The sequence below is a fragment of the Balaenoptera borealis genome (assembly GCF_965194805.1).
Source record: "Balaenoptera borealis genome assembly, chromosome: 18".
Lineage (NCBI taxonomy): Eukaryota > Metazoa > Chordata > Mammalia > Artiodactyla > Balaenopteridae > Balaenoptera > Balaenoptera borealis.
The window spans coordinates 5,276,749-5,301,215 of NC_138877.1; the positions used below are offsets into that span (position 1 = coordinate 5,276,749).

Sequence of the window (24,467 nt, forward strand, 5' to 3'; positions counted from 1 at the left end):
GCTGGGGTCAGCCTCCTCCATGGGCCTTGCCTCCACGTGGCTAATTTGGGCTTCCTTACAGCATGGCTGTCTCAGGGAAGTTGAACTACCATACTGACTTTTTTTTTTTTTAATTAATTAATTAATTAATTATATTTTGTTTTAGCTGTGTTGGGTCTCCGTTTCTGTGTGAGGGCTTTCTCTAGTTGCGGCAAGCGGGGGCCACTCTTCATCGCGGTGCGCGGGCCTCTCACTGTCGTGGCCTCTCTTGTTGCGGAGCACAGGCTCCAGACGCGCAGGCTCAGTAGTTGTGGCTCACGGGCCTAGTTGCTCCGCGGCATGTGGGATCTTCCCAGACCAGGGCTCGAACCCGCGTCCCCTGCATTGGCAGGCAGATTCTCAACCACTGCGCCACCAGGGAAGCCCCTCTGGCAGTCGTTTAGATGGCCATCTCAAGTATCTGTGATACCACCAAGATATAGGAAGGAAGTTAGAGCATCTCTGAAAAGTTAAAAGAGATGTCACACAATGTGTGACAAAAATCCATGAATTTTTAGATAGAATTCCAACAGACTTGGTTATTTGGTGTTCAACTCACAGCCAGTGAGAAGCACCTTTAAGAAGAATGCAGAAGGCTTCTAGAGGCACGAACATGAAAAATGGAAGGAAATCACAGCCTGACAGAGTAGGAGGAGATAAAGACAAAACCAAACCAAACCCTAAAAGCAGATGAAATCCTCAACAAGCCAGCACCCTGGGGCCAGCTGGGGGAAAGGCAGAGAGCCCTGTATTCTCAGGTCTGTGAAAGCCCGGCCGTGCCCCATTCCAACCTGATGTAAAACAAAGATGGGCAGGGCCTGATGGAATCAACAAGGGGATAAAATACGCTCGTTATACTGCATTTATACATGCAGCTTAGAAACATATTCCGCCAAAGTGACTAGACATTTTGAAAGTTTTTACACTTAACGGAATAGATATCTAAAAAAATGTGTTAACTAAGTCTATTAGTCTTGTAGGACTGTCATAACTGAGTAACTTCAACCTGACATCTTAGCATAATTCATACAAGATTCATACGTGTTGCTGCGTGTAGCAGGAGTGGTTTCTTTTTACCGCTGAAGAGTATTCTGTTTCATAGATGCCCCACACTTTGTTTATCCATTCCCCAGTTAAGGGACATTTGGGTTGTTTCAGGTTCTTGTAATCATGACTGAGCCCACTCTGAACATTTTTATACAGGTGTTTGCGTGAATGTAGGTTTTCATTTTTCTGGGGTAATTATCTAGGTGTGGGATTGCTGGCTCATGTGGTAAGTGTATGTTTAGTTTATAAGAAACTCCCAAACTGTCTTTCCAGAGTGGCTCGCCGTCCTGCTTTCCTGCCAGCAACGTATGAGGGTTCCAGGGGCTCCACGTCCTCACCAGCGCTTGACCTCCTTGATTTGGTTGCCCTCATTTTAAACCATGCTGGAGGGTTTGGACTGAATCCTGGAAGTAAATGGGAGCACGGCTGAAGGGATGTGAGCAGGAGCGTGGCAAGGTGGGATGGGTGTTTCAGGGAAATCACGTGTTTCAGCTGGGATGGGTGTTTCAGGGAAATCACGTGTTTCAGGTGGGATGGGTGTTTCAGGGAAATCAGGGAGACTGGTGAGGATGCTGTTATTCAGGAAAGAAATCATGAAGGTCTGAATGAAGGCAGCGGCAGAAGAGGGGAGAAGTTCCAAAGATGTTTAAGGAGGACAGTAAGCCAGACTTGATCTCCTGGATGTGTGTGTATACGAGGGGGTGGGGAAGTGGAGGACCCGGATAAAGGCAACTGTTTTCTCAACATATTTGTCAGTAGCTTCAGAGTAACTAGAAAAGAGGGTTTCCTGGTAGCTCTACTAATTTTTTTTATTTTTTGAGGCTAAGTTAGTTGTGTTGATGCACAGTGCAGCACAGATACAGGAATAAAGTTTTATTAGCGTTATAGGCGGAATTGTGTACCCCAGATTCATACGTTGAAGTCCTAACCCCCAGGACCTCAGAATGTGACAGTATTTGGAGAGAGAGCCTGTAGAGAGGTGATTAAAATGAGGCCATTGGGTGGGCCTTAATCCGATATGACTGGTGTCCTTATAAGAAGAGGAATAGACACCAGACACACACGTGCACAGAGAAAAGGCCACGTGAGGACACAGGGAGGAGGTGGCCGTCTACACCCCAACGAGAGAGGCCTCAGGGGAAAGAAACCCCTGCCGTCTATCGGTTTGGATCCCGGAGTTTGAGAAACACTGGTGTTCTCACCTCCCCCCCCCCCACCACCCTCACTGGATCACGGGCTCCCTGAATGTAGTGTGATCTCGTTAGTGTTCACTCCCTATCACCCAGTGCAGTGCTTGACTTCAATATTTGTAGAATGAATGACGGAACAGAAAAGTCTTTATCTCATTTGGCATCCTGAGAAACTGTAGCTGCCGGTGCCACTGGAGGCTCAAATGAGAGACACAGATTTCATGAAAAATATATTCAGGAGCGCAGCTTCCTTCCATAAAATGTGTGCAGTGCAGGTGGCGCAGAGGCAGCGGAGGGAAACGGTGGCTTCCCATTAGTTACAGATGGCTTCCGTCCGTACTCCAGATGTAAGTCCTACTACCCTTGGCGTTGATCATCATGCTGTAACAGAGATAAACATTTTGCTGCCCCTTCTACCTGCCTCTGCCCCCAGGCGCCCCTGCCCATCTCACACACAGCGCGCTGCTCTCCTGGCCTGGCGTGCCTCTCCCCACTTCACCCTGATCGCTCTTATTCATCTCGTAAGACTTTGCCCCGATCTCAGCTCCTCTAGGAATTCTCCCATGACTGATTCAGACGAGATCAAATACTTCTTCTATATGCTGGCTTTACACGCTGTGAGTACAGCTATCATATCATTCACTACAGGACATCACAGTTACCCATTCCCGAGGTTGTCTTCCCAATATGCCATACATCCCTTGAAAGCAAGGGCCTGTCTCTTCCATTAAAAAAAAAAAAAGCTTTATCCTTGGTGCCTGACACAGTGCCTGGTATATAAGTCATGCAATGCAGGACAGCGGTTACCATTTTAAATCAAACAGTAGTAAATCATGGGAAGGAAAGTTAGGTATTATACAAGTTAGTATGAGTTACTTATAAACTAAGTAATTCTTTTCCATTTCACTTATTTTTCTACTGCTGATTTCTTCCTAACATAACTTGTTTTCAAACTGCTGAGCTCTAAGATTGGAGAGAAAAAAAATGGGAAAAAGAGAGAGAAAGTTAAAGAGAGCGAGGGAAGACATACTTAGACACACACACACACACACACACACACACTGAGGATAAGGATTTTAAACGCTGAGATAACCACATTCCATCGCTAATTCCCTTCGCGCTTTGAGGTGAAGTATACGGAGTCCTGAGCCTCTAAAAATAGGGCTACAAAGCACATCTCTTTCAACAAAGGGCTGAATGTATCAATTAATGCTTACAGAGTAAGGATGAAAATCTACACAAAAATCCTTATAAGTATTAGCTATGCTCTGTACAATAAGCCTTAGATGTGAAATTTACACAACAAATCAAGTAACATGGCTCAAAAATAGAAAAGCATGTACAAAGTACATATTCATAATTCACACTAATCATATAATCAAAAGCTCCCAAACGCTCACTCTAGACTGGACTGCCAATAATCTGAATTTTAATCCTTTGTGTGCATTCCAATGTGATTGTTGGCCCAGGGTAGGGCTTTGTGATGTATATTTTAAGGTACTTTTAGAAGATTTTCCTTTTTTTGTTAGATACATTAAAAAGACCCCATTCCGATGTTTTGTTCCAGTGAGGGAAAAAGTTGACAGCACTAAAAAAATTCATATATTTCATTTTATGAGATTTGAAATGCTGGGTTTTGCCATATGCATCCGTTGTAGACATGACAACTATTATAACGTAGAGGTGACTTCTTCTGTCACTTTTCTTCAGTTCGGATGAGAGTCCTGTATAAGAAGGAGCTATTGGGTTGGCCAAAAAGTTCATTTGGGTTTTTCCATACAATGTTATGGAAAAATCCGAACAAACTTTTGGGCCAAACCCAATATTTTCACTTCTTTGAAACAGGGAGAAACTTACAGGTGGTAACACTGCTGCTTTATGGTAACAGCCTATTGAATGTTGGTCTTCTCCCTCGGATGGTTGCTTCATGAAGCCAGGAGCTCTGCCTGCCTTCTCCCTTGGTACTTGGCACACAGCAGGTGCTCAGCAAACACCCCACTCAAAGGATATGGATGGAGGAGGTGGGTGCAGACAAAGTGAGGACGGATATTAGTGATGTCAGTGCTGTCTAAGCGAGCGGGAGAGACTAACGGGTAGCACACAGTGCGGAAGGCTATAGCACAGGTTTTCGAGATTAAACAGAAGGTCCCAGTTTGCAAAGGTTGATAAATCCGGCTTCAAACTACTCAGTTATGTACATATGTTTTTGTTATTACTTAAACCTATGACCTGAGGATAAAAAAGAGGATAGTGTGGTTATCTTTGAAACTCTTTGCCTTAAAGGACAAGCATACGACTTCGGATAAGTCAGGTAGAAATCTGGGCTCTCTGGAATCCAGTCTTACTCATTTTGGGGTGCCAACCGCACCTTGGGTGGCATCTTGCACTTCTTCGTTTCTCAGTGTGGTATGTGGGTTGTGTTGATTTTATCCCTGGCTGTTGTTTGCGGAGGCCTTACTTTTTGTCACGTTGAGCTCAGCATGTTACAGGCTTCACCTCTGGTCCTCGCCACCCTACATGGAAGGCATCCTTACACCCATTTTACAGAATGAAGAAACTGAAGCCCAAATTCCGCAGAATGTGGATTTAAACCCACTTACTCTCAGTGATCCCTTCCCTAAATTATGCTGTGTCGGGGGAGAGACTGCTTTTTGGATTTAAACATGTGACTTGAACAGGTCAGTTAACTTTTATGAGCATCCGTTTTGGCATCTGTACAGTGAGGTGTGAAAGCAGTTAATCTTTCAGGTCTATTTTCCTCTAAAATTCTATCAGTAGAAGGAGGCAGCGGTGAGGCTCCCTGCTGTGACGGAGCTGTCCATGGTCCTGACAAGACTGGCACCAATAATCAGCTTATCAAAGGAAGGGGCACAAGAAGCCAAAAACGCCTCCGTTAATAAAGATTTGCTGTTATTCTCTAGGTCTCTTAAGTAATTAAGCATGCCGTCTCCTACTGCCGGGTGTCTGGGTTATGCCGGGAACCAAGCCTCTGCAAATCAAAGATGCAGGTAGATGTGCACACACACTCCTTCCCCCCCATACCTGAAATGCCTGTGTGTTCCAGCCAAATGAGCTGTACAACATTTTGTCTCCTTTTTGTATTCTTTTGCCTTGAATTACAGATTCTTTTTCTGTGAAGCAGATGTTCTTGGACCTGATTTTCCAAGCTTAGCCACCCTAAGAACAAAGTGAGATTAATTTAATGAGTTCTCTAAGAAATCAAATAAGTTCCTTTATTTTCGCATATTTTCATTGCTTCTCTCATTTATGCACATAGGTATGTTTCTATAAAGGGATATATATTTACTGTATAAGCAGTAATATCCATGTCATTTCAAAAAAAAGATGTAGTGGATACAGGAATGTTGAAAACTTGAGATGAGCACCCACCCATACTTTTCTCTGTAAATCATGGCTAGTTACTGAATTTTGTACCATCATTTCTTATCATTTACCTTATACATAACCCTAATGTATAACTTAACTTGTAAAATAGCATGAATAATAAACCTCTGGTATTTTGAAATCTTTTTACTCCATTACGACATTTGCAAGGTTATGGGGTTTTTAAAAATTAATTGATTAATTTATTTTTGGCTGTGTTGGGTTTTCATTGCTGCGTGTGAGCTTTCTCTAGTTGTGGCGAGCGGGGGCTACTCTTCGCTGTGGTGCACCGGGCTCTAGGTGCGCAGGCTTCAGTAGTTGTGGCTTGCGGGCTCTAGAGCACAGGCTCAGTAGTTGTGGTGCACAGGCTTAGTTGCTCCACGGCATATGGGATCTTCCTAGGCCAGGGTTCGAACCCGTGTCCCCTGCATTGGCAGGTGGATTCTTAACCACTGCGCCACCAGGGAAGTCCCAGGTTTTGGGTTTTTTTAAAGCAATATTTAAAGGCCTAAGGAGAACTTTCCAAACATACTGAAATAGTGTGTCCCACTGAGAATTAATTATAAGATAGAACTACCTTTATAAGGATGTACTGGACCGCAAGAAAATAAAATTCTAAAAGCAACAAGTGGTCAGATTATGAGCTGGGCACTGCTCTTAGTGGTTGCCTGAATCTCTGTTTGAATTGTGTGTTCACACACATCTGCATATATATAAACATGGTTTTACACTTTCAAATACACACATATATATTTTCTTACATGCACATATAAAGTAAACATATATGACTGAATCTAAGCTATTTGCATATGGGGCCAGGGAGGATTCTTTTTTTTTTCCCCCAAATTACCTTCCTGAGTGATTTGCGAGGGGAAGAAGGTCTTCAAAGGGAGAATTTTGAAGGTGCTTGGAGCAAACAATGAACGAGGTAAATTCCCAAGTCAGGCCAAGGAAAAGAAGCAGAAAACCTAGTACCTGGTGCTCATGCCAGCCCCAACGACTAAGATGGACCTTAGGGAGAGGAATATTTTCCCCAATTCATGCACAAAAAGAAAGGCCCTAGGGCTGGGAGGCCTGAACGGAAGAGGAGGCCATTTCGATTCCTAAAGAGTTTGCAGTTCTGGGAATGTTGGAAGCAGCCCCCTGGGAAGAGCCAGCGTCACCCTGAAGGTTGTGGCAGAAACTACTGCCAGGAAACAGAGGTGCCCAGCACTCAGGGTGCTGTCCACAGGCCTGGCCAGGCAGCAGCACGGGGCAGCTGGTACAGACTGAATGCATTCCTCAGAAGGCAGCAAGGACCCGGGGACGCCGTTATTTTAACTGTGTTGGGGGAAACAATGTCAACCTCCAAATCAGTTACATTTTTCACATTATTATTTTTTTAATAGATCATCATCAGAGTATAATTGGTTCATAGTACTGTGTTAGTTTCTGTTGTACACTAAAGTGAATCAGCCATATGCATACATATGTCCCCATAACCCCTCCCTCTTGAACCTCCCTCCCATCCTCCCTATCCCACCCCTCTAGGTCATTGCAAAGCACCAAGCCGATCTCCCTGTGCTATGCAGCTGCTTCCCACTAGCTATCTGTTTTACATTTCGTAGTGTATATATGTCGATGCTACTCTCACTTAGCCCCAGCTTCCCCCTCCCACCCCGTGTCCTCAAGTCCAGTCTCTATGTCTACGTCTTTATTCCTGCCCTGCCACTAGGTTCATCAGTACCTTTTTTTTTTTTTTAAGATTCCATATATATGCGTTAGCATACAGTATTTGTTTTTCTCTTTCTGACTTACTTCACTCTGTATGACAGACTCTAGGTCCATCCACCTCACTACAAATAACTCAATTTCGTTTCTTTTTATGGCTGAGTAATATTCCATTGTATATATGTGCCACGTCTTCTTTATCCATTCATCTGTCAATGGACACTTAGGTTGGTTCCATGTCTTGGCTATTGTAAATAATGCTGCAATGAACATTGTGGTACCTGTCTCTTTTTGAATTATGGTTTTCTCAGGGTATATGCCCAGTAGTGGGATTGCTGGGTCATATGGCAGTTCTATTTTTAGTTTTTTAAGGAACCTCCATATTGTTCTCCATAGTGGCTGTATCAATTTACATTCCCACCAACAGTGCAGGAGGGTTGCCTTTTCACCACACCCTTTCCAGCATTTATTGTTTGTAGATTTTTTGATGATGGCTATTCTGACCGGCATGAGGTGATACCTCATTGTAGTTTTGATTTGCATTTCTCTAATAATTAGTGATGTTGAGCATCTTTTCATGTGCCTCTTGGCCATCTGTATGTCTTCCGTGGTGAAATGTCTATTTAGGTCTTCTGCCCATTTTTGCATTGGGTTGTTTGTTTTTTTGATATTGAGCTGCATGAGCTGTTTGTATATTTTGGAGATTAATCCTTTGTCTGTTGTTTCATTTGCAAATATATTCTCCCATTCTGAGGGTTGTCTTTTTGTCTTGTTTATGGTTTCCTTTGCTGTGCAAAAGCTTTTAAGTTTAATTAAGTCCCATTTGTTTATTTTTGTTTTTATTTCCATTACTCTAAGAGGTGGGTCCAAAAAGATCTTGCTGTGGTTTATGTCAAAGAGTGTTTTTCCTATGTTTTCCTCTAAGAGTTTTATACTGTCTGGTCTTAGATGTAAGAGGGAAGTTTATAGCAATTCAATCTCACCTCAAGAAACAAGAAAAATCTTGGGGCTTCCCTGGTGGCGCAGTGGTTGAGAATCTGCCTGCCAATGCAGGGGACATGGGTTCGAGCCCTGGTCTGGGAAGATCGCACATGCCGCGGAGCGGCTGGGTCCGTGAGCCACAATTACTGAGCCTGCACGTCTGGAGCCTGTGCTCTGCAGCAAGAGAGGCCGCGATAGTGAGAGGCCCACGCACCGTGATGAAGAGTGGCCCCCGCTTGCCACAACTAGAGAAAGCCCTCGCACAGAAACAAAGACCCAACACAGCCATAAATAAATAAATAAATAAATAAATAAATAAAAATAAAAAAAAAAAGAAACAAGAAAAATCTCAAATAAACAATCTAACCCTGAACTTAAAACAGCTAGAGAAAGAAGAACAAAGAAAACCCAAAGTCAGTAGAAGGAAAGAAATCATAAAGAACAGAGCAGAAATAAATGAAACAGAAGCAAAGAAAACAATAGCAAAGATCAATAAAGCTAAAAGTTTGTTCTATGAGAAGATAAACAAAATTGATAAACCCTTAGCCACACTCATCAAGAAAAAAAGGGAGAGGACTCAAATCAATAAAATTAGAAATGGAAAAGGAGAAACCACAACTGACACTGCAGAAATACAAAGGATTTTAAAATGGACAACCATGAAGAAATGGACAAATTCTTGGAAATGTACAATTTTCCAAGACTGAACCAGAAAGAAATAGAAAATATAAACAGACGTTTCACAAGTAATGAAATTGAAACCGTAATTTAAAATCTTCCAACAAACAAAAGTCCAGGACCAGATGGCTTCACAGGCAAATTCTATCAAACATTTAGAGAAGAGCTAACACCGATCCTTCTCAAACTCTTCCAAAAAATTGCAGAGGGAGAAACACTCCCAAATTCATTCTACAAAGCCACCATCACCCTGATACCAAAACCAGAAAAAGATATCACACGAAAAAGAAAATTATAGACCAATATCACTGATGAACATAGAGGCGAACATCTTGAACAAAATACTAGCAAACAGAATCCAGCAACACATGAAAAGGATCATACACTATGATCAAGTGGGATTTATCCCAGGAATGCAAGGATTCTTCAATATATGCAAATCAATCAATGTGATATACCACATTAACAAATTAAGGAATAAAAACCATATGATCATCTCAGTAGATGCAGAAAAAGCTTTTGACAAAATTCAACACCCATTTATGATAAAAACTCTCCAGAAAATGGGCATAGAGGGAACCTACCTCAACATAATAAAGGCCATATATGGCAAACCCACAGCCAACATCATTCTCAATGGTGAAAAACTGAAAGCATTTCCACTAAGATCAGGAACAAGACAAGGCTGTCCACTCTCGCCACTCTTATTCAACATAGTTTTGGAAGTCCTAGCCATGGCAATCAGAGAAGAAAAAGAAATAAAAGGAATACAAACTGGAAAAGAAGAAGTAAAACTGTCACTGTTTGCAGATGACATGATACTATACATAGAAAATCCTAAAGATGCCACCAGAAAGCTACTAGAACCAATCAATGAATTTGGTATGATTGCAGGATACAAAATTAATGCACAGAAATCTCTGGTATTCCTATACACCAACAACGAAAAATCAGAAAGAGAAATTAAGGGAACACTCCCATTTACCACTGCAACAAAAAGCATAAAATACCTAGGAATAAACCTGCCTAAGGAGGCAAAAGATTTGTACTCAGAAAACTATAAAACACTGATGAGAGAAATCAAAGATGACATAAACAGATGGAGAAATATACTGTGTTCTTAGATTGGAAGAATCAATATTGTGAAAATGACTATACTACCCAAAGCAATCTACAGATTCAATGCAATCCCTATCAAACTACCAATGATATTCTTCACAGAATTAGACCAAAAAATTTTATAATTCATATGGAAACACAAAAGACCCCGAAGAGCCAAAGCAATCTTGAGAAAGAAAAAAGGAGTTGGAGGAATCAGGCTTCCCGACTTCACACTACACCACAAAGCTACAGTAATCAAGACAGTATGGTAGTGGCACAAAAACAGAAATATAGATCAATGGATAAGGATAGAAAGCCCCGAGATAAACCCACGCACATATGGGCACCTAATTTAGGACAAAGGAGGCAAGAACATACAACAGAGAAAAGACAGTCTCTTCAATAAGTGGTGCTGGGAAAACTGGACAGCCACATGTAAAAGAATGAAATTAGAACACTCCCTAACACCATACACAAAAATAAACTCAAAATGGATTAGAGACCTAAATGTAACACATTATTGTTTATATTTACTTAAATTTTAATTTGTACCTATGTTGGTAGTGCATGAGTATATACTTCTTTAGAAAGCATTCAACAGTTAGAAAAAGAGTAGAATCCCATTTGTTATCACCCCTAAACCTGGTTCCCTTTTCCTTTCTCCAGAAATAACCACAATTTATTCCTGCCATATTACGGAACATTTTTCCAGAAGAAAAATTATTGACTGAAACTCAGTGAGAATACAAGTTTTAATATTGTCTTTTTTTTTTTAAAGAAACACCTGAAATATCTAGAGTTTAGACAATACAAAATGGCAAAAAAAAAAAAAAGAGCTTCCCGTGAGATGTTGGAAATATTTACTCTGTAAGCCCAGCCTCATAAATTCAACATGTCTCAATGGAAGGGAAATGGTGTGAAAACTTTGGGCTTAAATGACTAATTGATGTGCCCTCCGGAGTGTTTCCTGAAAGAAAGAAAGAAAGAAAGGGAGGGAGGGAGGGAGAGAGAGAGAAAGGAAGGAAGGAAGGAAGGAGGGAAGGAGGGAAGGAGGGAAGAAAGGAAGAAAGAAAGAAAGAAAGAAAGAAAAAGAGAGGGAGGGAGGGAGAGAGGGAGGAAGGAAGGAAGGAAGGAAGAAAGGAAAGAAAGAAGGAAAGAAAGAAAGAAAGAAGGAAAGAAAGAAAGAAAGAATCTCAGCCCTGAGGTTGTATCTACATAAGGAGGCCTCTGCCAATGTCTAAGCACTTTTTCCCAAAGGCTGTTTAGTGTTCCACACCGATGACTCAAGTTAGGCAAGAGGTAGACAGGTGGCACCTACCACGGGTGACCTGTTAACAGTGTTTCAGGAGACTGGATTTGAAGATTTTCATAAAATATGATAAAATCCCCTGGTTTGCAGTGTTTCACAAAGCAGACATGATTCCCCAGGCACAGAATAAACAGCCAAGGCTTCTGTGTGCTGGTTAATTCCTTGCTCACATGTTTTAGTGGAACCACTGATTACCGGGATGTCATTCCACGACTCAGGTGCTCTGAACGTTCTATAATCTGCTGAATGGCACTTTCATGGCCTAAAAGAGTTCACGCAGCTTCCCTCTGGCTACCATCCAGGGCAGAATGCTTGGCACCGGGCATCTCGTTCCTTTGACCAGATGGACAAGACGCGGGACTCGGGATGGGTGACCTGGCCGCTCTCCAGAGGTCAGGAGAGGAGACCGGATCCCTCCACGGACGTGGGAGTGAGTCAACAGTGAATGGGTGGGTGCCCGTGGCAGATAAACCTGTTCGTACAGCCAGCACCTTGAGCGACCTGGCAGGACTCGAGGACAAGCCAGGCGCCACGTGTCCTGTGCTTTCCTGGTGCTGATGGCCTCTGGAGGAGAGGCACCTGGCTTTCTCTCTTTGTCACCCACGCTCAGGCAATTGGTTCACAGCAAGTTTGAGCAGAATATTTCTTAGAAGGCATCTGGCAGCCAGATTGTTTTTGGACTGATATAATTTTGAAAGCATCTATTAAAGGAAATGATTAGTTGGGGATTATGATGACCACACACCTTGGGGGCGGGGGAAATGGGTCCATGACCTGCTGCCCTGAGCCTAATTCTGGACAGCCCTGTTGTGTGTGTGTGTGTGTGGGGGGGGGGGGGGTCCCGAAGGATTTGGAGAGAAGAAGAACCCCCCCTGGGTAAACTTACAAAGCTGGTTTACTCCATGAGTAAAATACTCTTAACCACTGGCCTCCAGGCTGACAATCAGGTCGATCTATTCAACAACAGGGGAACTGTGCAAAATGAGGGCAAGCAACAAAACACAGCCCAGACCCTGCCCTCGAGGGACCGACTGTTACGTACCGCTGTCCCGCACACCACGAAGGCCTGGCCCGCGGCAGGCGCTTAGTGCACAGGCGTTAACCAGGAAGGCAGGAAGGATCCGTCACAGAATGCGCCTGCAGGAGGGGAGGGCAGGGATTCAAGGAGGGTTTGAAGAAGGATTTGTAGTATTTTGAGAAGCACACTTGGCCGTGTAGACAGATTGTGTTTGAGAGCACTGGCTTTGGAGTCAGGCAGGCCTGTTTCAAATTCTTTTTTTTAATTTAATTTAATTTATTTACTTATGTATTTTGGCTGCACTGGGTCTTAGTTGCGGGATCCTTGTTGAGGCATGCAAACTCTTAGTTGCAGCATGCATGTGAGAATCTAGTTCCCCGACCAGGGATAGAACCCAGGCCCCCTACATTGGGAGCGCAGAGTCTTACCCACTGGACCACCAGGGAAGTCCCCTGTTTCAAATTCTTACTGCCGCTTACAAACTCTGTGATCATGGGCAAGCTCCTGAATATTTCCGAGCCTCAGTTTCCTCATCTGTAAAATGGGGTCAATAATACTGACCTTGCAGCATTGCTCTACAAATGAAAGGAGATGACATATGTGAAGCCTTTAACACACTCGATAAGTAGAGACAATTATTACCGTGTAAAAGATGTGACAAAGTGATGTGTTCAGGGAACTACAAGCAACTTAACAAGTGTGGATCTGGCCTCGTGTGCGTCTGCCAAGAGCAAGAAGGCTGGAAGGGGGCGGGGCCACCTCGAAAGAGCCTTGTAGGGCAGCGTTTGGGGTCTGACCTAAGTCCAGAGAGAACCAGTGGAAGGTCTGGCTGGGATAGGAGTGAAAGCAGGATGGAGGGGAGGGGGGGAGAGGGGAGGAACCATCTCTACCCGCGGGTGTTGAAGTGTAAACACAAGGAGACAAGGCTGTTTGCTGAAGGCTCCTCACGAGATTGGAAGAGGAAAGACCACCAGCTCAGAAGTCCTTGGCTCCCAGCCCGCCAGCTATGTCACAAGATCCCAAGGACGTTTGCTACCTTTGCAGGTACGTGTCTTCCCATTGAGGGGCGTTTGCCTGTTCTGGGCTTTGATTGGATGCACGGTGTGGACACGAAGCCATAGGATGCAGGCTGGGAGGCGTGCTCACGGTGGGCTGTCACTGAACTGGACGACTCCGCCCACGCTGCGTCTCCCACTTGTTGTCAAGGAGATCTATGAAGGCTCTTATTTTCCACTTCCAGGTTTTCTGTAATCTTCAGAGGTGAATAAAGAAGATGTGGGGAGGGGCTTCCCTGGTGGCGCAGTGGTTGAGAATCTGCCTGCCAATGCAGGGGACACGGGTTCGAGCCCTAGTCTGGGAAGATCCCACATGCCGTGGAGCAACTGGGCCCGTGAGCCACAACTACTGAGCCTGCGCGTCTGGAGCCTGTGCTCCGCAACAAGAGAGGCCGCGATATTGAGAGGCCCGTGCACCGCAATGAGGAGTGGCCCCCGCTCACCGCAACTAGAGAAAGCCCTCGCACAGAAACGAAGACCTAACACAGCCAAAAATAAATAAATAAATTAAAAAAAAAAAAAAAAAGAAGATGTGAGGAATGCAAACACTGATTAGGGCCAAAAAACAAAGACAAAATCCTCTCCAAAACGAGTTCGCCACACCAGCTCTTGGATCCTGGAGGGTTAGGGACCTCAGTTTCTCCACCTGCACAGTGGCGGTCCCTGACTCCTTAGGACTGTTGTTAAGGACTCACCGGAGAGAAACTGCCTGGAGCGCGGGCCCTGCAGGAGGTATTCAGTCTGTAGGAACTGAACTTGACAACGATGGTGAAACAGACCCTAACACCCGCCAACGAGGATTTGGAGGTGGGAGCTCCAGGCAGAAAAGCAGTAAAGACAATGCGTCTCTCCCTTCTGTCGCTTAAAAAAGGAACAAAACCAAAAATAAACCCAAATAAAACCAAAAAATTTCCATTCAGGGCCTGCTCTGTGCAAAATTTAAAAATAGGCAAAATTTATTTTTGTCTTTCACTACCCTGAATTAAAAAAAAAAAAAAAACCATAACATAAAATTTCCCTTCTTAACCATTTTAAAGTGAATAGTTTCGTAGCGTTAAGCATATTCACATTGTTGTGAAACCAATCTCCAGAACTTTTTCCATGTTGCAAAACTGAAACTCCATACCCGAGGGACACTGACCCCCATCCCCCCTCCCCCAGCCCCTTGCGACCACCATCCTACTTTCTGTCTCCATGAATTTGATTGCTCTCGGTATCTCATACAGGCGGCCTCATGCAGTATTTGTCTTTTTGTGACTGGCTTATTTCGCAATTCCAAACTGAGCCCATCTGAAGCATCAAACTCACTGAGGAAATCTAAAAATTAAGCCTCCACTCCTCTTAATCATTTCATTTTATACCAGGAGGGAAAATCCTTATCAGATACTCATTCTACTCAAATCATGGCTCAAGTCAAAGCCCGGAATCCTCCCTCACGCCGAGCCTTGGCCTCGCTCTGGCTTCTCAGGAGCCGGACCTCCTGCGTGTTTCTAATCCACCCACCCGTGGGTTTACTAATCTTCTCTTATCTTTTCCTCCTGATGGGCTCCTGCTCTGCTCTCCACACCTGTCAATTCACCCCCCTCCCGTCATTAACCACCACCATCGTGTCGTTGCCAGAAACGCAAACCCTCCTACAGCCCAGGACGTGCAAGCGAGGAGATATGTTTCTTCCTACAGACTTCGCACTCTGTGTTCTCAGGAAATGTTAATAAGCTGCAGGAATTCATGGCTGTTCAATGAAATCTCGCTCTTCTTTCTTCAGTGGTAGCCTGTCAACTTCAATCAGCTGTGTGCTTCCTTTTGTGACGCCTCTCACATCCCTCCCCCGCTATCCGCTCCGCACAGTCTGGGGGTGTGGGCTTGCCGGGAAGACAACGGTAGATGTCAAATCAACTCTGGAGGCAAATGCAGAGTTTGGAAGCATAGCCAGGGCTAATTACCGAGTGGTGGGGTGACCGACCGAGAGTCAGGTGAAGGTGGCAGAGGATTAGGGTGGGTGCCAGGTTCAGGAACAAACGCAGAAAAGAGAGCAGGAACCAGAGACCCAAGGAGGAACTTGATCCTGGAAATAGCTTTCTGCTGACTGCCTTTAAAAAAAAATGAGTAGACCACTCAGCTGTGTTTTGGGGATATATCCTTTCTTTAAGACTCCCCATTCCCAATTAAAACCCTCATGGTATTTAAAAAATATCTTTCTTAGACCAGTTACACTAGAGTCTCTGAAGATGGGCAAGCCAGAAACTTGCCAGGGGATGTCAGAGAAGCCAGAATTAAGCACTGCTTGATCCTCTGCGCCTGCATCCGTCCTCCACGCCGCTTCCAGATGCGCCTTTGTAGTGATGCTTTAGAACCTCCTATGGCTCTCCGCTGACTTCTGAGTTGGCCGGGTCCCTCGTCCTGCTCTTTGAGACTCTGGACATCCTGGCCGAGCCCACCTCCACCCTGGCGCCAGTGGCCTGCCTGCCTTCCTCTCACTGCCCATCTTGCTGTTTTTCCTGCAATGTCCTTGGACGCAATGGGGGGAGCCTGCTTGACTCCTGCCGTGCGGAGGCCCTGGGCGGGACAGGCCCAGGTAAGGTACAGGTGTGGGAAGGACAGCCCATCTGGCAGGCAGAACACGGTGTCTGAAGCCATGTGAGCAAACACACTGAAACCCAGAGCAAGGGTTGGAGGGGTCCCGTGATGGGGGGTGTGTGGAAATGTTCAGGTTCCAATAGACAGGAAGTCCACAGATCAGAGCCGGCTCCAGCCAGGGATCTGTGGTCCTACAGCCCTAGAGGGACTACTTGTCAAGCCTAGTTGGGCAATGAGAACAAAGTAGAATGTCGTGCCTCTCTGTGCCTTGTTTTTCTGATAAGAAAAATGGGATAAGATTATTTTATGGATAACCTCAGAGGAATATTTTGAGGATTAAATGGCTCATATTATGTAACAAGTACTTCAAATGGTGTCTGGTATACAATAAGTATGCAATCAATGTTAGCTCCTAGGGAAAGAAGGCAGGTAGGGCTGGGTTGAGGACCCACCTGGCCCTCTAACACCCTTCAGGTTCCTCCTTTTTATATCTCCAAAGTCCCACCTAGCCTTGTTTTTTTTTTTTTTTTTTTTAAAGCAATTTATTTTATTTCATTTTTGGCCGCTCCACTTGGCATGCAGGATCTTAGTTCCCTGACCAGGGATTGAACCCTCGCCCCCTGCAGTGGAAGCGCGGAGTCCTAACCACTGGACCTCCAGGGAAGTCCCCCATCTAGCCTTTCAACTCCATCTCAAAGGCCACATCCTTTACTCAAGATCCTTTTCCGAGCCTCTGACCAGGAGTGGCCGAACCTTCCCCTGCATCCGTCTGTCACTCTACACTAGGTACTCTGAGTGTGCCTGCCTTTTGCCAGTCAGTTGGGCACTTGTTTTATTCCTTTTTGGAAGCATATGCCGGGAAACTGTGCCATGCCTGCCGGGCTGTAGTACACGTGAATTGTCTGAGTTGAATCGCACGTTTTTGTATTTATTTATTTATTTATTTTTGGCTGTGTTGGGTCTTCGTTTCTGTGCAAGGGTTTTCTCTAGTTGCGGCAAGCGGGGGCCACTCTTCATCGCGGTGCGCGGGCCTCTCACTATCGCGGCCTCTCTTGTTGCGGAGCACAGGCTCCAGACGCGCAGGCTCAGTAGCTGTGGCTCACGGGCCTAGTTGCTTCGCAGCATGTGGGATCTTCCCAGACCAGGGCCCGAACCCGTGTCCTCTGCATTGGCAGGCAGACTCTCAACCACTACGCCACCAGGGAAGCCTGAACCGCATGTTTTGAAGACAACCAATTGGCCCTACAAAAATGCTACCTGAAATCTCCCAGCTGGGCACCTGTGAAACGCTGAGGTTTACTGCTTTGAGGCAACTGTCCTTCACTTGTTGCTTCACACCTGTAAGGAAGATTAATTGCACATTCAAAATATCATCACTGGTCACATGTAAAACCTAGCCATTTCAAAGAGTTCCACCATTAAGACCTTCGCTATCTGCAAGGTCGGTTGCAGACAAGATTGCAGGTTGACTGAGTAATCCAGTATCTGGCCACAAACTTGCAAATGTTTGGGATGGCATGTCGGTGCCGAGCAGTGATGGCCTGTCATTCTCGGCCCGTGTTAGCGCGAGAAAGTGGGCTGTTTAGGTGGGGCTGTGCAGTCAGCTGCGTTATATTTGGAGAAGAAAAATGCTAGACTTGCTAGAGTTGTGTTTGACACTTACCTCCTGCATGTCTCGGCAAATAAACTATAAATCGTTTGTTGTTCTCCATCTAGACCATACTTCCTGCTCAGATGTTTTTGTGTCCCATTTGCCGGGGAGCCGCAGGATCTTAATTGTAGGATGGCATCAAAACCTGCCAGTGAGTTGGTGGGAATGTAAATGGCTGCAGCCACTATAGAGAACAGTATGGAGGTTCCTCAAAAAATTAGAGCTACCATATGACCCAGCAATCCCACTCCTGGGCATATACCCAGACAAAACTATAATTTGAGAAGATACATGCACCCCTATGTTCATAGCAGCACTATTCACAACAGCCAAGACATGGAAGCAACCTAAATGTCCATCAACAGATAAATGGATAAAGAAGATGTGGTACATATATACAATGGAAAATTACTCAGCCATAAAAAAGAATGAAATCATGCCATTTGCAGCAATATGGATGGATCTAGAGATTATCATACTAAGTGAAGTACGTCAGAAAGAGAAAGACAAATATCATATGGTATCACTTATATGTGGAATCTAAAATATGACACAAATGAACTTATCTGTGAAACAGAAGCAGACTCACAGACATAGAGAACAGACCTGTGGTTGCCATGGGGGAGGGTGGGGAGGGGAGGGATGGAGCGGGAGTTTGGCGTTAGTGGATGCAAACTATTATATATAGAATGGATAAACAACAAGGTCCTACTATCATAGCACCGGGAACTACATTCAATATCCTGTGATAAACCATCATGGAAAAGAATATGAAAAAGAATGTATGACTGAATCACTTTGCTGCACAGCGAAAACTAACACAACATTGTAAATCAACTGTACTTTAATAAAAGAAACTTCAAAAAAAACCAAAAGCAAAACCTGCCAGTGAGAAGTGGTCGGCGAGGTGGACACCTCTTTGCCCGAGGCTGTATGTTAACCACACACACTGACGTGAGCATGAGGGTTCGAGGCCACACAACGAGCACGTTTCGTCTGGGTTAACTGGCCCTCCGCACCAGCTCCTGCCCAAAGCCCACTGAAAACTGACCAGCAAGGGCCGTTGTTGCCCTGGGCATAGAATAGGTGCTCAACAAATGCTTATAGATTGGTTGCCTTGCGACATTTATTGAATGTCTGGAGGGTACAGAAACAGTGTCTATGCACGAGGAGCCTATGGGTTTAACAGGACAAATAATTTCTGAGTTGGGCTAGAAGGTGTGAGCCTGTAAAGCAGGTAAAGAAAATGAAGACGTGAAGGAAGGTAGCACAGGGCTTTGGGACGTCACGGCCCGTGGATTCCTGTGTTGAAGCCTGAGCCCCGCTTCTCTGAGTCACGTCTGGGCAGCAGGACGCTGGGGTGATGTGGAGGTGATGGGAAGGTGTCTGCCCTGGCTTTGACCCAGGGTCTTTGTTTTTCTGGAAGCATTCCTGCCTTTCCCCTGGGCTCTTGGGACTCCTCTGCGTGTGTGGGAGGGATTAAAGCATGGATGGATGGATGGGTGGATGGATGGCTGTCTGCTTAGTTTGAAAACAAACATGGGAAACTGGGAAACTATGTAGGTCAAATGGGCAAAGTTATTGGGAATGAAGATGGATCATTTATTGATTCAGAAAGCCTTTAGCTTTCAGTTATAATTGAAGAAATACAATAGGGATCATTCAAAGAGATGATGACTTCATTCTGAATCATATGAAGAGAGCTATCGCTATTGCATGGGGGGGGGGCTGAGATGGGGAGAGGAACAGATTCATGCTGTTTTAAATTTCAGATCTAAAGACCCAACTCTAGGGCAAGGAAGAGAGGTAGTGTGTGGTCTCGAGGTGAGAAGCCAGGGCGACACTAAACAAACAGAGCTGCCAGGTCCCAGAGACTTGATGGTTTCAAGTCCTCAGTCCTGGTGTCTGGAGCCATGTTTTATGGCACCTGCCTGAAGCTTCTCTCTCTTTCAAAAAAAAAAAAAAAAACTGGAATTACAGAAGGATCGTGGAGCACTGTTGGTTTCCCCAACCTGGCTGAGCCTGACCTCTTCTCCTGGTTTCCACTGGCAAGCGAGTGGGAAGTGTCTTTTACAGGGCTATTTTACTGCAATAATCTGTAAGTCATTAACTGTATCAATCTGTAAGATCCCAGCAACTGTTATCAACTTAAAGGCCGGTTCCACAACAAATCCTCAAAAAACAATGATTCCAGATCTAGGGCTGGGGACTTGCACTGCCCCATCCTCCAGTTCTGATTTGTTCCCTGGGGCTGGGATGAATCCCTCACCCCCATCACATCCTTCTTAAGAGAATCTGTCATTGGAGGGTCTTACAAGCAGGCATGTGATAGATCTTTCGTATGTATTAGGGCAGATACAAGATTAGTTGGGGACTTCCCTGGTGGTCCAGTGGTTAACTCTCCATGCTTCCAATGTCGGGGGTGCGGGTTCGATCCCTGGTTCGGAAACTAAGATCCCACATGCCGTGGGGCGTGGCTAAAAAAATGATTATAAAAAAAATTTAACAGTTTAAAGATATATGTACAGTATAAGTTGAAGCCAATGTTTTCCAGTTAGACTTTATTAATGATGTTGTTATGTGCTAAATTGTGTCTCCCCCAGTTTCATGTGTTGAAGTCCCAAACCTCAGTACCTCAAAATGTGTGTATACTGGGAGAGATGGTCTCTAAAGAGGCCATTAAGTCAAATGAGCCCATTAGGGTGGGACCCTAACCCAATATGACCCGTGTCCTTGTAAGAAGAGGATGAGACACCAGGGGGCAGGTACACAGAGGGAAGATAGTGTGAGGACACAGGGAGAGAGGCTGCGGGAGAAACCAACCCTGCTGACACCTTGATCTTGGACTTCCAGACTCCTCAACCGTGAGAAAAGACATTTCTGTTGTTTAAGCCCCCCAGCCTGCAAGGACTTGGTTAAGGCAGCCCTAGCAAACTAACACAGAGGCTAAATCACTTCTGGGCTTGTTTATAGCTAAGCATTAAACAGCCACAATTTCACAGTACTTATTTTGGGGGGAGCAGATTACAACGTGTTTCAGACACAGTCTCGTGAGAAACAGATACTACCCAAGGGTGTCGCTGAAGATTTTAATGACGGGATGATCTACAGAGGGGTGGGCGAGGCTGAGGGGCTGAGGAGGCTGGTGCCACCCCGAGACTAGCAGCGGTGGGGACCTGAGGGGAGCCCCGAGCGCTGTGGCTGCAGAAGAGGCGGTGCTGGCAGGAACAGTGGCCTCCCAGTGACAGGGTTGGTGGTATGAGTGAGCTGCCCCCCTCTCCTCCTGCCCCTTCACATGTGCCCACGGCTCCACTGCCTGGACTGTGTGAGGGGCACACCGCTGTGAGAGCAGGACCAACCGTGCGGAAGGCCAGCGAGACCCAGGACATTGCTGAGACCGCCACCACCTCTGAGATCTCTCAGGGACTTCCCTGGTGGTCCAGTGGGTGAGACTCCGCGTTTCCACTGCCGTGGGCCCAGGTTCGATCCCTGGTCAGGGAACTAAAATCCCACATGCCACGAGGCGAAAAAGCAAAAACAAACTAAATAAATAAAATCTCTCTACTGGTTTTCTTTCATTCTCTTCCATTTTAGTAAAGAAGTTGGAGTTTCTTCAGTACTTTAGCTCCATACCTCAGTGCTATGTTAGAGCACATTATGGCTTTGAATGATGTGGTTTTCATCATCTGTTTTGATATATATTTTTTAAATTTTTGATCATTTATTTATTATTTTTTGGCTGCATGGCAGGTGGGATCTAGTTCCTCAACCAGGGATCCAACCCAAGTCCACAGCATTGGAAGCATGGAGTCTTAACCACTGGACCACCAGGGAGGTCCCCCTTTTTGATATATTTTTTTAAACTTTTTATTTTATTTTATTTTTTATAAATTTTTTAAAAAATATTTATTTATTTATTTATTTACTTTTGGCTGCGCTGGGTCTTCATTGCTGCGCGCGGTCTTTCTCTAGTTGCAGTGAGCGGGGGCCACTCCTTGCTGAGGTGCACGGGTTTCTCATTGCAGTGGCCTCTCCTGTTGTGGAGCACGGGCTCCAGGCGCACAGGCTTCAGTAGTCATGGCACGAGGTCTCAGTAGTTGTGGCTCACGGGCTCTAGAGCACAGGCTCAGTAGCTGTGGTGCACGGGCTTAGTTGCTCCGCAGCATGTGGGATCTTCCCAGACCAGGGCTCAAACCCGTGGCCCCTGCATTGGCAGGCGGATTCTTAACCACTGCGCTACCAGGGAAGACCCCCCGTTTTGATATTTTAATATTCCTTCTCTTTCTCTAATTTTTGGAATACTTAGATTTATTTTCTTTAGAACTGTTTTCACTTTTAATTCTATTACTTTTCAGTGTTGTTTTTACTTATGATTTGTTAGTCTCTGCAATGTCTTCTTCGAGCTTTATATTTTTACTGATTGCAGTAATTTTTTTTTTTAATTATTAGCACCTTTAATTATTATTTATTTATTTATTCATTTTTTGGCTGTGTTGGGTCTTCGTTTCTGTGCGAGGGCTTCCTCCAGTTGCGGCAAGCGGGGGCCACTCCTCATCGCAGTGCGCGCGCCTCTCACTATCGCGGCCTCTCTTGCTGCAGAGCACAGGCTCCAGACGCGCAGGCTCAGTAGTTGTGGCTCACGGGCCCAGCTGCTCCGTGGCATGTGGGATCCTCCCAGACCAGGGCTCGAACCCGTGTCCCCTGCATTAGCAGGCAGACTCTCAACCACTGCGCCACCAGGGAAGCCCTGATTGCAGTAATTTTTATCCTTTACATCCTTGTTCTTAATCTTTTATCCTTTCTACTTTTGTAGAAAGGATAACTTTTAACTTTTCTAGATTTTTATCTCTTTTAGCCTAAATTTTATTTATCCTGTTTCTTTATTTAAACATTTTTGACTTTCAATCTTGATGTGGTTTTATAATTTCTTATTTAAAATGTTTAATTGATGTTTTAAATACGTTAATTAATCTTAACTTGTTAGATTTATTTTCCTCTTGAACGACTACCTTCCCCCTCTTATCCTTTTCTTTCTTTTCTCTGATATTTTACTTACTTTGTGATTTCATTTTAGGAATCATACATTGTTTAGGGTTTTATTTTGGGGATCACAAGGACCAGGTAGGAAACACAAATATGTGACTTGGGCCAGATGTAAGGCAGGTGGAACAGGCACCCAAGGGTGGCATGTCCTGCCCGGAAGATCCAAATGAAGAAAGGGCCACTGGAGCAAATATTTAGGGCAAAAAGCAGGTGTGAGTACTGCTAATTTCTCATCAGGATTGTAGTTTGTTTTTTCTATATTTTATATAGAAAAGATATTTCTATATTTTAAAATCTTACAAATATATTGCTTTTGTAATAACAGGAGAAGAGTTGAAAGAAAAGTAAAAGACAACAGTAATGAAAAACACGATGCCAGCCAGATAGCCTCTGCTGGCTGTACGTGGTCATCAGACTCTGGCGTGCGACCTTGGTTTATTCTCATGATGGCAGGAAAGGAGCCCACAAGGCAAAGCGGGGGCCAGAGGCCTGGCTCCTGACTTCAGCCACCCTCTCATTTAACAGATATTGTGAGTCATGTTTTCTTCTTTATGTTGGCAGCTAGGAAGCTCAGAACCAAATAGGTGGTCCACCTTCAACTACTCTCTGTGATTTCAGTCTTATCTCACAAATATCCAGCCCTCACATGTTTGTTCTTTGATTTCCTCATTCGTTTTTAATCCTGTTTTGTGGAATATATGTTATGAGACACCTTAAACCTTTGTCATATTATAATGTGTAAGTAAATTAATTGACTACATGAACATGACCTGCCTCAGTTTACCTCCTTGGTCTCATTTCTGTATAATCTTTCCACACCTCTCTGCTATGCTTACACACACACACACACACACACACACACACACACACACCCCACGTACATCAGTTTCCTGGGCCTGTCCAGAATTAACAGTGATATTTACCTGAATTCACCATACATCCTCATGCCTTTGCTTTTGGTACAACTTTTGCCTACAGGTGGCTCTTTGCTCAAACTTACTGATTCCTACTCATCGACTCTCCTCCTCAAGAAGACTTCTTCAATCAGTTTCCCTCTTTCAGTCTTTCTGCTTAAGATGCTTCTCATAGAACCTTCTAGAAGTGTGTGCATCCTAACTGCAACAGTCTGCTTACTTCTCTTGATCTTCTCCGCTAAACTGCGTGTTCCTTGGCAACTGAGACTTCTAATTTTTTGAACATTTCCATTAAGTGCAAGTAAAGTGCTCCCCGGACTCTTGCCCACATTGAAATGAGTGACAAAACATCAAACAGAAACCAGCGAGGGCACCTGTAGAGAACGGACCTTTGTTTGGGTGAATTAATATAGTCTATGTAGATTTGGCATACTCATTTAATCTTGCATCAGTGTCAATCAATGACGTTATCTAAAATCACTCGATTTCCCCTGGAGAGCAAGGTTTCACTCTATTAATAGCTGTAACAATAGATCACTTGATTCCTCCAGCTCCGTTTTTCTTTCTCAAGATTGCTTTGGCTATTTGGGGTCTTTTGTGTTTCCATACAAATTGTGAAATTTTTTGTTCTAGTTCTATGAAAAATGCCATTGGTAGTTTGATAGGGATTGCATTGCATCTGTAGATTGCTTTGGGTAGTATAGTCATTTTCACAGTGTTGATTCTTCCAATCCAAGAACATGGTATATCTCTCCATCTGTTTGTATCATCTTTAATTTCTTTCATCAGTG

General features: G+C 44.5%; 1 protein-coding gene across 1 annotated transcript in view; it reads left to right on the forward strand.

Annotated features, from left to right (window-relative positions):
• The window catches only part of CDK8 (cyclin dependent kinase 8), a 243,372-nt gene that overhangs the window by 171,981 nt on the left and 46,924 nt on the right, over nt 1-24,467 (forward strand). The gene's annotated exons all lie outside the window — the stretch shown is intronic.